Genomic DNA, 19,021 nt, shown 5'->3' with positions numbered 1-19,021 from the left:
CCCATTACACATTATGATGTGTTTTTAGTTTTCGAGGTCAAACTATTAGCTCGATCAAAATATAAAACATTTCATGTATCAAAGCACAAATGCACAATTCCAACAACATCGCCTTCAAAAAATTGAATATGAAATCTTTCAATTTAGCGTCCCACGATTGTACCTATTAGTAGCAGTGTCATTTAGGGGAAGCAGGAGGGGCAATTGACCACCCTCCAAGAATTTGAGGAATACATATACTTTAATCGATTGTCAACTAAGCGGCGTGACAAATATCTTGGCATTTGAAGGCGGCGCTCAAAGTTCCCTTTAAATGCTGCTAGCAAATGAGAGGCCACCGGTATTGTCACGTTTATTTTGTACACATCTGCGTCTATCCCCTGCCACCTGATTGCGCTGTAGTTTGTCTGTTTACCCATAGCCACACCCCTTTACCACTTGGCAACGTCGCGCCAGAGGTTGCGTTTTATTCGTTTAGCTGAAATGCCTAAATGTTTGTTACGGGCTTTAATATAGGCCTATTAATACAAAACGTGGAAGTCTTACGTCGGTGGTGGTCTTGCCCTCCGTCAAGCGAAGTCTGAAATGACGCCCATACCTGTTAGGCTAAGGAAGACTATGATTAAGACAAATGAATGGTGATAGAGAAATTGGCGAAATGAAGAAGTGGGTGGAAACGGGAGTAGCCCGAAAAAACCCACGGACACGATGTTGTTCGCCACAAAGTTACTAGGGATGGCCAGAACCGGTTCCTGGTGGAACCGGTTTTCGGGTCTGAACGGATTCGGTTCTAGAAGATCCGGTTCCGGAACCGGTTTATCGGATCCAGGTCTAGAACCGGTTCTTCGGATCCAGGTCTGGAACCGGTTCTGAAAACAGGACCGTTTCCTCGCGGAACCGGTTCCGCCGGAACCGGAACTTTGTGGCCATCCCTAAAAGTTACTTGGCTGGGGGTAGAACAAGGGACCTCACCCACCAGAAGTAAGTGTTCTACCACTGAGCCACCGTGCCAAATACATGAATTCAAACCCGTCACATTATTATAGAGTGACCAGACGTACTGATTTTCGCAGTACAGTAGTTTTTTAAAGAGCTGTCCTGCGTGTTGCGAAGACGCCTAGAACATCGAGAAATGTCCTCCTTTTTTTTAAAAAAAAAAAGTCCTGTGAAATGTCCTGAGTTAACTAATTTGCAATATTTTAATGTTTCATTCTTTATTCACAACATTTTGTATCACACGCACTCTTTTCCTGAATGATGGACCAGTGTGTTTTATAACACTTCCCAAAAAATTAGGAAAAAAGAAAAACTCTTGTTTTGTAATGTATTGTTTTTACTGAAAAGGGCTTGTTGAGATATTGGTAACACAGGAAGGATTTCTACTTCAAGTTACGACAGTGATACTAACCAAGTAGAAGTTCCCTCGTGCCAAGGTGACCAGAACTTTTACTTTCCAAAACGGGACGCATACGAATCGGCGACGGGGGTGGGTGGGTAAATATCTGACTTCCAGATTGCATTTTGGGACTCAGAAGTGTTTTCAATTTGCACGCAAGTAAGAGTGATAACACGGTGTTTCTAACTTAAGTACTATCCAACAATACTTTTAACTACTTGAACACTCAGGACTTCCACTCAATTCCCACTTGAACATTCAGAAGTTCCAGACACGGCTGAACCTTCCCAATGAGTGTTGATACGGAAGAGTGTAGAATTTGCATTGACCATTTATATTTTGAATAATAATTACTTGACACCTGGGTCATTTTTGCTTAAAAATGGGACATTTAGGCGTCCCGTTTGAGAATCAGATAAAAACGGAAGAACAGTGGAAAAAAGTCTATCCCGGCTGAAACGGGACGTCTGGTCACCTTGCCTTGTGCCGGTCTGAATATTTCATCATTCCTTAAAATAACGCCACGCTCCGAAAATCGATTTTAGAAAAAAAAAATATTTATGCCTACACGAAGTTTCATTCTATGCTCATAAAAATAAACCACTTTGTCATTCATCAAAGCGTTTGGAGTTGTGTTGAATTCCTTCAACATTTTTTTTTAATAAAAATAAATTATTAATTTAAGGCTGATGTTAAATGAAATAAGGACATGCGTATTGCCAACGCAGTGAACTACCATATACTATTATATTTGTGTTCTACTTTTTTGCTTGTCAGAATCTGGTCACCCTACATTATTACATTACTTTTTCTACGGGGAGAGGTCGATTCCGAAAGTATACTCTAGGGCAGCGTTTCCCAACCTTTTTCAACTTGCGGCACACTACGGGTCTAACTTGAATTCTCGCGGCACACTCATAGGTATTATTATTATTATTATTATTATTATTATTATTATTATTATTATTATTATTATTATTATTATTATTATTATTATTATTATTATTATTATTATTATTATTTGTAAATAGAAAATACCGTCGTATTTGTTTTCTTTGATTACTGACTTCCTTCTCACAAAGAATAAAGCTTGATCACTAGTTTTCCTCCATCGTAAATCCCTTCCCTATATATACTTTGCGTAAATCATTATACTTACTTTTCATTCAAATTAAAAAATAGAAAACAATTCCAATGAAATATAGAACTCAGTCTTTTAAAAAATACACTTTCTTTTTTGAAAAATGTATTCAACATTTCACAAGGAAGATCACTAAATTACGAACGAACAAACAAATCTCTTGTACTTTAAAAACACAATTGCAGTAATTTGTATGAGTGTTTGTTTTGTCGAAAGGATGGAATGAGATTTTAAAATTTCAAGTTACGAAATAATCTGTAACAATAAAGAAACAATAATGGTCATAACAATGATAATTAATACTTTTTTCAACATTAAAAATGAACAGATAAGTAACACAGTGTAAAACTTATAATTTATTATCATGGTTAATATACGTCACAATTTTAACGTTAAATATTAATAAAATTCTGTTTCCGAAATGCAATCTATGTAGTAGTAATGTATGTACAATAATATTACAATTATAGTATTTTTTCATTGTAGAGGTTCATAGTAATGCCAAATTTTAATACACATATTTCCTGTCTTGCAATTAGATTCCTATATTACTAATAATTTTGTTTTCATTTCCTCGTGGCACACCGGTTGGGAAACGCTGCTCTAGGGCGCCAATATATGTTAATACGGCCCTGCACTGGCCTGGCAACTATTTAGTCTCGGAGTTAAATCCTGCAATTCCTGGGCGTTACTTTAACAGTTCAACTATTATAAGTAATTCGTACGATGAAAGGGAAAAGAAAGATGGATTAAATGCTAAAAGAAAGAAAAAAGATATTGCATGCAAATGTTTACAATGACCTTGATACGCGAACAGTAATGCTCTTTCTGTTCAACGGGGATTTCCCGTACTTTTTTTTTATTTTTTCCTTCCAGGAAATGATTGCGAGTAAAAAACAAGAAATATTACCTGTCATAGCTTGTAATTTTGTTATTTACTATTAATATCTTATATTCAAGACGTATCCGAATATGAAAATCATGTATTGTCGACAACATAATTGATTTCAAAATGTATCAACCGTCAACGTAAGGTTTAATACAATAGACATCAACAACACTAATACACATGAAAAACACATCTTATAAAGTAAAAGTAATTTGTAACAAGTAATTTAATATCAGTATCATGCCTGAATTTGTGAATCAACAATGTTAAAAAATAGTTAGTTACCTTTTTTATAGTACAAGTCTCAAGATTCGTTAATCACACACTACAACTATCACCACAAATCATAACATTAGTTGCATGCTCTGCTGCGCGCTTGCTTGCTATCTAACGCTGAGTTAAATATTTTTGTCACATGCAACTGACGTCACTATCTATCAGCGCGCTCTCTGGTGTCACTATGATGAACACTATCCCTCAATGTTATCAGCTATTTATTTACAAATAGTGGTTACTAGGGAAGACAGGAAATATTTCACTCTATGTCTATGCTTCTATTATTATTATTATTATTATTATTATTATTATTATTATTATTATTATTATTATTATTAATAATAATAATAATAATAATAATAATAATAATAATATCTTGAGTTTATTTCTTGTTTGCAAACTGAGAATATGCTGATAATGTTTCAAATAACAAAGAGTCTACGGCAGGGGCGGATCCAGGACGGACTTCTGGAGGGGGGCAGTGGGTGGTATACTGCTACTTAGAGGTGCTTTTGAAAGCTCCTAACTTTGGGATGGATTTTATTTATATATAAAATAAGAAAGTTTACTCTTCTGCGGGAGGGGGATCACCCCTGGTCCCTAGTTTGAATTAAGGGGGAGTGAGGATTCTCCTCTCTCGAAAAGTGATTTTCCCTAGGGATGCGCACGAGACAAGATTTGAGGCTGTCTCGTCTCAAAAATGTGCTGCAAAAGTGATGTCTCGATTCGAAAAATGTATTCTTCTCTATTGGAAGAGCTGTGCCTCGACTCGAATTTTGTCAGGAAAATTCTGTCTTAATTCGTTTCGTGCGCATCCCTAATATTCCCGGCTCGCCAAACAATTTCTTCTTTGTCAGGAAAATATTGCTCCTTTTTCTTATGGCCTATATCTTACATGCCTACGTGTAAAATAAAATAAAACAAATAAAAAAATACGTTAGATATATACAGTAGACTTCCCCGAAGTAATTGGGATGCAGTCTACCTCGTATACGCAAATCTCGGATAATAGGGAGATCAGCTGTTATTCGGTATAGTAGTACGTACCGTAAATAAAAAAAAACATTTTTTATACACCAATTGTTTATTACAGTACTAAAACTTATATTAAAAAAACAATATTTTTACATACATACTGTCCATACAAAACTTTTTTTTTTTTTTTTTTTTTGAAAAAGTGAGTGATCGTTTTCTGGAGCAACTTTTGGCCTCTTTGTGATACTGTGATGTTGAGCCAACGTAGGGTTGCCAGATTTTGTAAACGAAAAACCGGGACACCAATCTCTGACTATATATAAGGTCAGGGTTCCTACTCATGTGGTCTGAATTAATTAATTACCTGTTTTTTCCAGGTTACTACTCCCAATTTTTTGCAGTTCATTCTACACACAGTTAACACAAATGAAACATTACATGGAATGTATAAAGAACGTGAAAGGTAACATAAGAAGAGTTGCATGACCCTTATTTCAAATTTCGATTTGTTGTGTTTAACAGATACTAAATATTGCGCCAATTACGACACAGCCTCCTCATATTTATGATTGACGAGATACTTTTCTCTTCGGTTCACCATCACCTGAGTCAGAAACACTATCCTGAAAGAAACACAAATTTAACATTTAGCCAGGAAAAATGCATTTATGCTAAATTCAGTATGACACACAAAAAATAAATCTCTTTGAAGACTTAAGCACGATCTTCAAAAGTTTGGCAGAAAAAAATCCAGTACTATCAAAATTAAACTAAACATACCTTTCTGCGTTTAACTGCTACTTATTGTGCTAGAATAAGTTGTTAAGTATTATTGAATGCGTGCACAGCATCTTTAGAAATATTTATCCACACATGGGAAAGTATATTAGGAAACTCAGTTCTGTAATCGCTGAAGTGGGATTTCAAATGAAACTTCCAAGATTTTTCGTTTTTATGTGAGACGTACTAGTTTTTGCCGGTTGAATTTGTTTAAGTCTGAAAAACGAAAACGATGACAAACAGGCTTCCCGAAAGCCTTTCTCGGGACCATTAATTATTTTATTGAAGACCGGGACCATTAATTATTTTATTGAAGACCGGGACTGTCCCGGAAAACCGGGATGTCTAGCAACCCTACTGTAAGTTGAGAAGGCCAACTGGTATATTTTTAGACTGCCTCGGTTAATCCAGAGGCTCAGTTAGCCGAGATTCTCATAATCGAAATCTACTGTATGTAGAAAAGGCCCCTCTTCTTTAAAAAAATTAAATTAAGAAAAAAAGAAAAGAAATGAAAACAACAATATTGGAACTCTGACTAAAAATTTTGCCGTTCAGTGGCGGTGTTGATGCTTGAATTGCAAAAGGATAATATTGGGGGACAAGGAAATTAACTCGAACTCAACTCGATATTAAGTAAATATTTGTTCTCAAAATTACAATGACTAAAATACTTGTTAATCGCCAAATTATTATTATTATTATTATTATTATTATTATTATTATTATTATTATTATTATTATTATTATTATTATTATTATTATTCATAAGTATTCTATAATTACGGCAGGTCACTTACTGCAACTGAGAAGCTTCCATGTTAAACTGTCTTCCTTCTGCCAACCTCTTCGTCTTTTTTCAGGTAAGATTTCTCTGTTTTGATATCGTTCATTAATTGTATCTCCTTCACTCCCTCCCTCTCTTTCCTGCCACCATACCCTATAGCACGTCCTTCATGATACAAATCCTACTTAGCCAATGTCCCAACCAGGTTCTCTTCCTCCTCTTAATAATACCTAAAATTGTTTTTTTTTCTCTCCCACCATTTCTAACACCTTCTCATTCGTTTTCCGCTCGACCCAGCTACGTAATTCACTCAATTCTTCTCAACACCCACATTTCTATTATTATTATTATTATTATTATTATTATTATTATTATTATTATTATTATTATTATTATTATTATTATTATTATTATTATTATTGAAATGAAATATTCAGTGTTAAGTTCTGAATATAGACGTACCTATGAGGTTGCTTGTGCAAACTCTAATAAAAGGTTTGATTTTTCTCTCTTTCTTCAACTGTCATTTATTCTAAAATTTTGCTTATCTGTAATTCTTCAGTTCATTGATATAACATTTTACCTGTTATTTAATACGCTTAAAGCCCACTAAAACAAGCACGCGAGAATGTTATGCTGAGATAATTCGTGAGGTTTAATCACCTTGTGCACATCTACAGGATATGGAAAATTCTGGCTACGCCTATGATCCCAGGATTATGCTCTTTCGACTAAAGGAGACAGATAATTGATGAAAACAAATGTCCTGAAAGAACTGATGGAATGGCGATATGGAATAAAAAGAAAAGGGGAGACCCAGGGCCAGATTAAGAGAGGGGCTTAGTGGCGCTATAACCCCGGGTCTCCAGGTGGACAAAGGCCTATACTCAAATCAAAATCGGGGGCCGCGGTGTCTCAGTGGTAGAGCGTTCACCTCTGGTGCTTGGGGTCCCGGGTTCGATCCCACACCTTGCCAAGTGCACTTTATGGTGGACAAACACCGTGTGCGTGGGTTTTCTCGGAGTTCTCCCGTTTCCTCCCACTTTCTTCATTTCACCATTTCATTCATTACTCATCATCACCGTCTCTTTTAGCCTAACCGTCATAATCGTGGGACGTAAAACTCAAGATTTCATTTCATTTCATTTCACATTTCCTCAACTTCGCTGATGTACTTTCACAGAAACGTACTAGGTGAAGTCAATAGGAGCCACATAATTTTTTCTAACTCTGGGTCTCCAGTTGGATTAATCCAACCCTGGGGAAAACCTAGAAACACGATGTGATCTATAGTGTTTCCTATACACTAGACGAAACAGGATTTTCGTGACGATATGCGAGACGAGACAGAACTCTTTCAATAGAAACTGGTACACTTTCCGAGACGAGACTCACTTTCACGAAACCCTTCCGAAATAATCAACCTCAACTCTTCCTTCATAGGCAATCCTTACAAAGATAAAATATCCTCCACTGGTCCTTTATAAATTGTTTTTTTTTTTACTATTGAGCCTTTAAAATGACGAACTCATCTACCATAATCCTTCCATTTTTTAAATCTCTTGTTTATATATAGTTGTCTTGCCAACCACGTATTAACAATCTTATTATTTAAAAACACTTGAATATCTTTTTTTCTTTATACATTAACATTATAATTAACATATCTTTTCTTTTTCTTCTTCTAATAGTACAAACAACCAGCAAGCTTAGTAAATATATCTTATAACCCAGAATTACAAGACAGTACAGATTTACAATACGAATATACAACGTACCGTTATACGTTTCCACATTATAATTTAGAATTTTCAACCGTGATAGCAGAGAAACTAAAAGAGGCAGAGAAACTAAACTTTGGACAAAGCAACTAGAGATAGAAAAGAATCTTCCGGTGAATTGAAGAGCGTCACTGGATGAACAGTGTTGCCAACCCAAAAGAAAGTCTTGTATTTTGTAAATCGAATGACCTAAATTGGATATGATTGTTAGAAGTAGCAATAAAAATACATACAAAAGAGATGGTAAACGCAGATCAGTGTTGCAAACTGTTTGAGAAATAGCGTGAAACGTGTGTTAAATGCAAACTTGTATTAATATAGTTTAAAACCTATAATGCAAAGAGGTAGGGTAGAAATTTCAGTGAGCTGTTTTACTGTATTATAAAAAGACGCACTGAAATTCACAAATTTTAGGCCAAATGTTAAAACTCTAAATGTACCTCTGTAATTTCAAAAAACATTTTTACTAATACTAAGTAATTAAAGTTGTGTAACTTCAAGTTATTAGAAGTCGTAGTGTATTGTGTACCGTGCTTGATCCTTGATTTTGGCACGTATTGATAGATGAGGTCATAAACTTCTTTTCTTTTCAAGTAGTTGCCTATAATTTGAATTAACGAATAAATGATGTAATCTGGTCATCGCCCGGAAGATGCCAAGCCCCAAAATAGCTACAAGAAAAATGGAAGTAATTCACAGATGATACAAGTTGTAGCAATATGATACACAAAAGACTCTATTGTCATGAGCATCACGAGCCACTTCTAAAATTATGACAATAGTGTCTTTTGTGTATCATATTGCTACAACTTGTATCTGTGAATTACTTCCATTTTTCTTGTATCTATTTTGGGCAAAGGTGCTACCTAAAAGTGCACAATCTGTTAAGAAGAAGAAGAAGAAATATATAGAATATATGTTGATATTATATAGATAATCTGTAATCGTGGTTACACTAAGAACATACAGTTTTTGTTTCGGGTTGCTATGGCAACTGGTAATTATTAATGGAGATTATAGAATAAAAAGTAGTTGAGAATATACATATAAATTAAATGTACTTGATTGTGGTGGCTTACTTTAGTATTTGAACAGGGCTAATGTAACAAAAAATTACGTAAGATATAACGTTACATTGCAAGTATTGCAATAGAGTTGGATGCGTATTGTATTTAGAGTTAAGATACGGATTGACATCCATAATCATAGATCTGCTCTCCGCCATTAAAGGACTAATAGTAAACAAATATATACATATATATAAATGTTGGGTGGTTAAATTTCTAAATACAATACGCATCCAACTATTGTGATACTTGCAATGTAACGTTATATCTTACGTATTTTTTGTATATTTATCCAAATATAAATAAAATCTGTATGTTTCGTTATACGCCTAATGGTGACGGGCAAATAGTAGTTCTAAGCAAGCGGAATGCCGGTTATACATACACGTCTATTTACTCTCGTCTAGCTTCAAATAACATACATTAGCTACATACATTATATTTTGTTTTATTTTCTGTATTGATAACTAGATAGATACATTAGCTGCAAATTCTACTTTTATTTTTGAAGTTGAGATCTAGCATAATATAATGCACACAACGGTTCTTGTCTGCAATTATATGGCGTATTATTCTTAACACTTGCATCTATTGCAGAAAGAGTACTATTCAGGATTTTCTAAAAGCAGATCGACAATCATGCCAAGCAAATGTGTCAGGCCATTAGAAAATCTTCAATGAACGTATGCATATCTAATGTGACTGAAAAAAAAAATGAATTCAATATCTACTGCAAAATACAATCCATATGCAATCCATATGTCATACGCGTATGCATTGTTGCTAATGGAGAGAGAAATATTCACTAGAACCACTAATTGTAGATTGCTGTTAGGAAAAGTAGCTATTATATTTTGAAACTGGTCACTTGGATTGGGGATGAATATTCAAAGAAACTTTCGCACGATGTCAAGGTATTATTGATGGATGTTTTGAAAATCCATTTAACCAAACGACCATCCTGTACGCATACATTTTCTATGGTATTCTCTAAAAATATATCCATTTAGGTAGATCAAGTCATGCCAAGCCTTAAAGTTCCGAAAAGAAAAATCACGGTTCTTAAATAAACCCTAAGATGAGTATCAATTATTTGGTCTAGGAATTAATTCGTGCGGTTGGACAAGAGATGGCGCAACGAACGGAGCGTCCCACAGTTCCGTGTATCCACACATGTGTTGCAAACCCCTGTCATCGCGTATCGTTCGTAGTATAGGGCAGTGGATTAAAGCGTCAACAACACCAGTTTGTAGTTAAGTGAACATGGCGCAATTTGTGCCTGATAAAGTGTTTTTGCGGGGTGTCCTGCTGCATTACTTTAACATGCAGAAAAGTGCGACTGAAAGTCATCGTATTTTGGTGGAAGTGTATGGTGACCATGCTCTAGCTGAGCGAACGTGTCAGAAGTGGTTTGCACGGTTTAGAAGTGGTGATTTCGGCTTGGCAGACCAAGAGCGAGCTGGACAGCCATAAAAATTTCAAGACGAAGAATTGACAGCATTGCTCGAGCAGGATTCGTGTCAAACGCAGGAACAACTTGCAGCAGCATTAGGCGTTGATCAAACAACAGTCTCCAAACGCTTGAAAGCCATGCGAATGATTCAAAAGATGTCACATTGGGTTCCACATGAATTGAAAGACAGAGACGTTGAAAGACGAAAAACCATTTGCGAATTGCTGCTTCAACGACAGAGCAGAAAGGGGTTTCTGCATCGAATTATTACGGGTGATGAGAAGTGGATCCATTACGAGAACCCTAAACGAAAAAAGGCCTGGGTGAAACCAGGTGAACCAGGCCCATCACAACCAAAACGAGATATTCACTGTGCAAAGGTTATGCTGTGTATATGGTGGGATATGAAAGGTGTGGTGTACTATAAGCTGCTGCAACCGGGTGAAACTATGAATGAAGAACGTTATCGACGACAATTAATGCGTTTGAAGCAAGCTCTGGCCAGAACACGACCAGAATGGGAGAACAGACATGATAAACTTATTGTTCAACATGATAACGCTCGCCCACATGTCGCAAAACCGGTCAAAACCTATTTAGAAAATGTCGGATGGGAAGTTTTACCCCACCCGCCGTATTCACCAGACGTTGCTCCTTCGGACTACTACTTGTTTGATTGCATGAACAACGATTTGATTGGACAGCGGTTTACTTCTTCAGAAGATATCGAAACATGGGTCTCTGACTGGATCGCTTCCAAGGATGAGGACTTCTTTCGCCACGGAATCCGTACATTGCCTGACAGATGGGCGAAAGTGGTGGCTAGCGATGGACAATATTTTTCTTAAGGTATTTATGTATTTTGTGTTTGTACTACAGCTTCAATGTGTGCGTACCAACCGCACGAATTAATTCCTAGACCAAATATGATTTGTTGCACAGGAAAAATCCTTGGATCTTCCAGCATCATCACTACAGGCCACGAAAGATAAGAACGTAAGAATTTGACAGCAGCGCTATTGTTCATTCTGTGTTGCATTTTCTTTAAGTAACCATTTTCGGGTATAAAGTTTATTGTAGCTGTAGATTGTAATGATTTTCCTACTTCAAACGTACAGACGGTGAAATTTAAAGGTTGTATATTTGCCGGAGGAGTAGAAACAAAAAATATTGTTTTCATAGTATACCACAAGATTTGAATGGCAAATTTATTTCTTTCATAGTAAGCATTTGCATAAGAACCAGGTGTAACGATGATCCCATAGGAAAACTGAAGTAGAATATGAATAAAATAGTTCATAAAGAGAGATATAACGTGCTTAAAGTCAAGAGCCTACATCCAGCATGACCGTAAGTCCGGTATGGTATGCCACATTAGAAAGTTTAGTAACTGGTGGTAATATCACATACGGTATTGCTTTTGATTCGTTGTCCATTCAGCATAGTCATACTAAAAATCGTTATAAATTATCGTCGCATGGATCGCCTTCGGCAGATTGCAAAGCTCTGCTCAAGATGGCAGCTATGAAACCTGACATCCAAAGATTGTGTCATTTAGGAATTGTTGATCAGATAACATTTTCTACTCAGCTTATAGTATTAATGGATCATGTCCAATCCATCAAAGTCCGATGTGGAAAGCTTGCTGGCCTCCATATTTTAAACTACCTGTTTTTCTTCTTGAAATTTTCACCCATGGTAATTGATAAGTGTGAATGTATTACTCTGGCCACAGAGCACAAGAGAAAAATCTGAAGACGTTGGCCTGAACGAATCACTATTTAGTATTCGAGTTATTACAAATTAAGAATAGTCAAGGTAAATTACGTTCTTTAGCAATGAATCTTATGGTTGTTACAATCAAGATATCGTTATATTTCACCTATGAATTACAATTATTTATTCTAAACGTTGGGTTGATTTCGAGTTTAATGTCCCTTTCAGCAGCTATATGAGAAGGGACCTACTAATTAACTGGCAATCCGAACCACTAGACCTCATGTGGGGAATCGAAGCCGGATTTTTTCACGCCAAAGGCGCATACGCTAACTGCTTTGCACAAAAATCTGTAGATGTTGCACTCCGCGAATTACTCTTAAGAACGCAGAAAGTCAAACCTAAATCATGTTGCTTAGCAATGCATTATATTGTTGTAGGAACAGAATATTGTTATAATGGATGTATTGTTTGATTGATACATGCCTCGTAATTTTTTTTGCTTCCGAAACTACAACAATGCATGTATTTTAACAGTATTTTCCTCCTACAAAAATAGAATGCGTTGCTATGCAATATGATTTAGGACTGGCTTTCCTTAGTTTGTAATAACTTCCATTCCTAAGAGTTATATTCTCTGAGTGTAAAATCTTCGCATTCTTGTGCTACACCTTAGAAGAAATTAATGTAATTCATGTGGAAAATATAACAATATTTTGATTGTAACAAAATTGCTAAATAACATGATTTAGCTTGACTTTTCTTAAATTGCTATAACTCGCATACTAAAGAGTGATTCCTTCAGGGCAACATCTCTAGATTTTTCTCCTGTGCTCTATAACTAAAGTAATACATACACACAAGTCAATTACTGTTGCTGAAAATTTCGGAAACGGGAAGAATTAACTGGCAGCATAAAATCTCGACTTCCACCCGTCACTAATCTTTGTGATATGATTCACGCCAGCGAACGTATGCTCATTCTGAATGTATGTTATTGATTTTAGCACGTTATCTCTCGCATTAATAACTATTTTGTTCATATTCTACCTCAGTTTGGATATGGGATGATCGTTATCCCCGGTGTCTGAGCAAATGGTTACTACGAAAGAAATTATAAATTTGCCATATGAAGGTTGTGGTATATTAAGACAATCTTTTTGTTTCTGCTCCTCCGGCAAATATACAGCAATTAATTTCACCGCCTGTATAAAGTAAAAAAAAAAAAAAAAAAAAAATCATTACAACCTACAGCTACAATACACTTTATATCCGCAAAACGGCTATTTAAAAAAAAATACGATACAGAATTAAGAATAGCACGCTATCAAATTCTTACGTTCTTATCTTTGATGGCCTGTAGTGATGCTGGAAGAACCAATGATCTCTAATTATGCAACAAATCAAAATTGATATTCATCTTATGATCTAAGAACCGTAATTTTTCTTCTCGGAACCTTTTTACTTCAGTTGCTTTAACCGGACCTAGTTAAATATGTTTTATATACCTAGTAGGATGCCTTAGAAAATGGATTGGTACAGGATATTTTTTTGGGGGGGGGGGGTAAATGGATTTTCAAAACAACCACTAATAATACCTTGACTTCGTACTCCAGTCTTTGAATGTAATCCCCAATCCAAGTGACCAGTTTCAACATATTCTTTTCTGATAGCAATCTACAATTAGTTAATATTCCACTTTTCATTAACAATAATGCACACATTTATGACATATGTAATATGGATTGTATTTCACGTCTTCACATTGGGGTAATGGTTTTTAGTTACATAAGATAGTGCATACATTCATTGAAGATTTTCTGATGGTCTGAAAATCTTTCTTGCTCTAATCCTCTATCTGCTTTAAGACAAAAGTGAATAAGGCTCTTCCTACAACAGGTTTGACTAAGGAGAATATTACGTGATATGTTGGAGAAATTTCTTTATATGTTTTGGGATATCACTTTGTCGACTTTATAAAACTGCAAATTTCCCCATAAAGGAAGCGAAATTGCAGCTAATTTCAGAACAGTAGGTCGTCTGTCAGCCATTATTAAACCCTGAATCATGTTGATGTTTTCTATTGTGCACACTGTTACGTTACGGGCTGTCCTGCACTTAATACATGTTCACAACTCTCCCTTCCGCACCGATAGTAACTTGACCAGTTCTTGATTTTATATGGAGAGTAGCCATCACCTAATGCATTCACCATGTCTACATAAATCTCCTTGGGTTTTGATCGCTTCGTCTTAAGGCACTTAATGGCGGCCTTTTTTTTTTTTTTTTTTTTTTTTTAGATTTTTCCATTTTGTCAGTCGTAGGTCTCCTTGACTTCAAAAACAAAACTGAGCATTAACTTTAGGCAATCGACTTGCCTGAAACTTTGTCTCTAAACATTCAAAAGATACATTATGTTGAATGTAAAATTTCATCTATTTCGGTTAATGCTTTCTATATTAAGGGCACTATTTTCTGAACAGTCCTCGTATTATATTGTCACTGATAATATTAAACTATGGTCTCTTTGAATAGTGCTATCAAAAATCACATGCCCAGATAGAATATTTCCACTGGTTCGTTGAATGCAATCTTTATGCCTCTTTACATACCGCCAATGATGTTTCTGCTTTTGCAAAGTAAACCAGCTGTGTTCGCGTGGGTAATAAAAGAATTCTCGACAAACAAGGACCTAAAGGAACTTGAACTAAATAAAATATACAATGTAGCACACTAATCAGAATTAAATCTATCAACTACCCAATTCCACTTATAAGCTTATTCACAACCAACAGTAGAGTAGTGGCACTTAGCGGTGTTTCTTGAACTACTGCGCATGCGCAAACTGTTATGATTACACATAGGAGCAGACGACGCAACTTATATGCAGACATGCAGAACGAATATGACATTGGCTGCGGCGTTTTTTCCAACCGTTATAAAGATTTCATCTCATATAAAATACAATGTCTACTCGTATTTCTTGTTTTTGGCGCGAAAAAGAATTTGAAAAGTGTTTATTTAAAATATTAGATCAGAGGTAAAAAAAAAAAAAAAATAGCACCATTTAACAGTGTTTTCGTAAACTTTTACGATCTCTTTTTTAACCGTTATACAAGATTTTAACATGTTTTCATTTCCTAAATAACATGATGTCCATTCGTATTACTCTTTTATGACAACTTGTTTTGATGTAAAAAAAAAAAAAAAAAGACTATAGCAAATGCTTTAGCACTTATGAACATAGTAGAGCAGAGATTAAAAGATAAACACCGTATGTCTGATTATCCAGCACACATACACACACACACACATGGTTTACGATAAACTTAATCTCGCTTCAGTGATTAGCACACCCTCATAAAGGAATAAAGCATCATTAGCATGAACGATGGAAGCTACGAATTTAAGAAATGCTGTAATGAATAACCAGATCAGTATTTTCCACAAAACTGATATAAATCACCTTGAATGCGTTTATTGTTCCATGTATAAAATAATCACGTTTTAGAAACCTCATATGATATATACGGTGGAAGGCCGTAACTATCGAAATATTCACCAACCCATAATTTTCAAATATAAATGGCAACCCAGTGTTCACCTGGTTTATCACTAGAATCAGTATTTATAATTATCGTAGAAGGAAATGTGTGAATAAAACGTGGTAATTCATCTGCAGCGTATACAAAGATAAAATGATCGTTAGATTTTGTTGTAATGCCTCATAAAGTTGAAGTGTATTAAACATGTTAATCAATATATATTTTTCTTTGGAAATATATTTCTAGTTCTGAAGGGAACTCATCGTAAATAATTGCTGTTACAGATGTCAGTGCTTGGTTAAAATGAACCTCTAAACATACACTCCCTTGAAGTTGTGGACTTGTCTGAAATGCTGCACTAAAATCAGGAGTTAAATCAAATACCAGTAAAGTATAACCATTAGAATATTCGGCAAGCGAAATATCATTACCTTGATTAGGATAATAAATACTAGGCCTTGTAAATAACGTAGAATATGCTTGAAGATTTAGGTTATTAAAATTTGGTTGTAATTGTTTGCATGGAACATTTTCCCCAGAGCTCCAGTTTCGCGTCAGTTTGATGGAACAACGTCACGCACACAACTTAAATTGTCCAAATGTGTGTTTTAAATAAGCACAAGAGTAAACATGAAATCCCAAGGAAGACGCTTTTGGGCACTGTAAATCTTCTAAATTCACAACAGTCCGTTCTAATAGTTGCTGCAGATAGTGCTGACGTCGACGTGTTCTACCATAAGTATACAAGGTACAGGTATTAGTACAATCAGTAGCGTAGAGTGCTATGAGACATTGAGACACTGTCTACCCTTTCAAAGTAAAAGAACATAGGTTTAGAATTTCCTTATTAATAAGAACTAATATTCATTTCATGTTGAAGAAAAATGTGGAAATACTAGGGCCAGCGATAGCTTGATTAATAAGAATAGTAGTAGAGTCTTTCTAAATAATTTTACTTTTCAAAACTCGGGGGAAAAAAGTTCTATCTCCGTCAAACAGGCTGCACAGAGACAAGAAATGTGTCTCAATGCGGCTGAAACAAATACACTTGAGGAAGCGGCGCGCGCATGTGGCTGTAGGCTTCTCATTCGCTGAAACAACCTACAGTAATTCATATAAATCTTTCATGATCTAGGTTCAACTTCTGTTTAATCGCAATACCAGAGCGTATCAACACTGGGAAATGGAAACGCAAGAGCAGGAGATTTTGTAGTCTGCTATTTTGTTGTTGTTTTTAAAATCATTAGGTAAATTTGTATTTGGGTCTGTCTGAGTTAGTTCTTTATTATGTGCAAATCAAATGATTGGAAATACTAGATTTACTGCACCAATTGTTATTAAATGGCATGTTTAAGCTTAACTTTAAAAATAGCCAATTTATGAGTTTACTTTTTGAATCAGGAATCGTGCAAAGCTAATAGGAAGATTATACATAAAAGTAAATTATTAATTCAATTTAATGTATTAAGTGTATATACCGAGATTTGTTAGAATAAATTTATATCGATATATTGGTTTAATTTAATCGCTAAGGAATGTGTTCATTGAAATTAGTTTTCTGCACATTATATATAGTAGTGCAACCTCGCGAAAATAAGTTTCTAACGAAATTTTGTTAGGAGTTTGTAAAAATTGTTACACTAAAAATGTTCCTTTTGGAAATTATTATTAAAAGAGAGTTCCTATAATTTTACTCATTCAGAGGTTTTCATCAGGAAGTAAAAACCTTAAACTCATAATTTTATTAGGTTCTGGATGCGATATTTTGCACCATGTGCCTGCTCTTTCTAATAATATATTAAAAATGAAATGAAATCTTTGAGTTTTACGTCCCACGGTTATGACGGCTGGGCTAAAGTAGACGGTGATGATGAGAAATGAATGAAATGGTGGAATTAAGAAAGTGGAAGGAAACGGCAGAACCTTAAGAAAACTCCACACACTGTGTTTGTCCACCACAAAATTCACTTGGCGCGAACTGGGATCGAACCAAAGACCCCATGCACCACAGCCACCGCGGCCCCAAATAATTGATAATTTTCATATATTTGGATATATGTGGAGTATAAACATGTGGATTTCAGGTTACAAGAGACGTCAAACTATCTCAATATTGATATGAGGTTTTAAACTGCAAATAACTCCAAAATAAATAAAGAAAATGGTTAAATCGAAAAGTCTAAAGCTATTGTTATTATGGAATAATGTAAATGAAAAAATTTTGTAACAAGTGTTTAATGAGAAGCCTCGGTAGCTCGGTGGCAGAGCAGTCACCTCTGACGCGTAGGTCCCTGGTTAGATTCCAAATCCCACCAAGTTGGTTTTATACGGGAAATACACTGTGTGTGTAGATTTTCTCGAAATTCTCTCCCACTTTCGTCAATCCACCACTATCATCCAACTCATCACCATTTGCCTTAGTCTCAAAACATAATCGTGGAGCACTGCGAAATTTAACGCTACGCTACTGAGTACAATATTGTTTCAATCTAGTAAGTAACAATGAGTAATCTACATCGCTATCGTACCAATCAATACCATAATCATGTACTAGATGTTTATTCGAAAGTATGAGCGGCACACATAATTCATGTAATGAATATGGTGGTTTAAAAATCCAGCTTCGTACAAAGGGGATATCAGGATTTTCAATTGCAAGTTCCTTAATAATAATATGATCATCATTATCGTTGAACGCGGAGAAGTGAACAATAACCCTCATGGCACTCAAATGACGAAATTTTACATTGTATGATCAGTATATACATTCCTGTCTTTATATTTGAATGAGAGTAACAAATTGAGCGTACAATATATATAATAGAACTTTGTAGAGGTTGAGAAAATGGTAATTTTAAATTGACAGGGAAATCACGTATGACATCCCACGTAGAATCATCTAATGTTCCTGTTAGAGATAGAATAAACGGGTACAAAGTGTATCCATGTCTAAATTCCTCACGGGAAATTGTATGTGTATGATCTTGATAATATATACCGGTACTGGAAAACAGAGTGGAATATGTTTGAACATATAATTGCAAAACATATTGCAAAATTAGGCGTGAGGGGTGTCGGTGGAAATGATTTTGAACCAACTTGTACTTGCAGCTTGTTAACGTTAAAATGTTGAAATTCAAAAGGGTTTACATGTGGTTGATCGTTAAATGCAGCGTTTGATACAAAACCTATAACGACACCTTTTAGTACTTTACCCA

At 35.3% G+C, this 19,021-nt stretch overlaps 2 protein-coding genes across 4 annotated transcripts in view; one reads left to right on the top strand and one right to left on the bottom strand.

The window, feature by feature from the left end:
* The window catches only part of LOC145683777 (uncharacterized), a 139,167-nt gene extending 135,325 nt beyond the window's left edge, over window positions 1–3,842 (bottom strand). For all 3 annotated transcript variants that reach the window (XM_081755349.1, XM_081755350.1, XM_081755351.1), the window contains exon 1: window positions 3,712–3,842. The gene's annotated coding sequence lies outside the window, so the exon portion shown is untranslated. The remainder of the gene's footprint in view (window positions 1–3,711) is intronic.
* The window catches only part of LOC145683580 (uncharacterized), a 115,105-nt gene extending 108,821 nt beyond the window's left edge, over window positions 1–6,284 (top strand). The window contains exon 3 of the mRNA XM_081754927.1: window positions 6,246–6,284. The gene's annotated coding sequence lies outside the window, so the exon portion shown is untranslated. The remainder of the gene's footprint in view (window positions 1–6,245) is intronic.
* Window positions 6,285–19,021: the final 12,737 nt, after the last annotated feature.

This window comes from Thermobia domestica, chromosome 4 (genome assembly GCF_964235325.1).
Source record: "Thermobia domestica chromosome 4, izTheDome1.hap1.1, whole genome shotgun sequence".
NCBI lineage: Eukaryota > Metazoa > Arthropoda > Insecta > Zygentoma > Lepismatidae > Thermobia > Thermobia domestica.
This window is presented reverse-complemented; position numbering and strand designations above follow the sequence as displayed.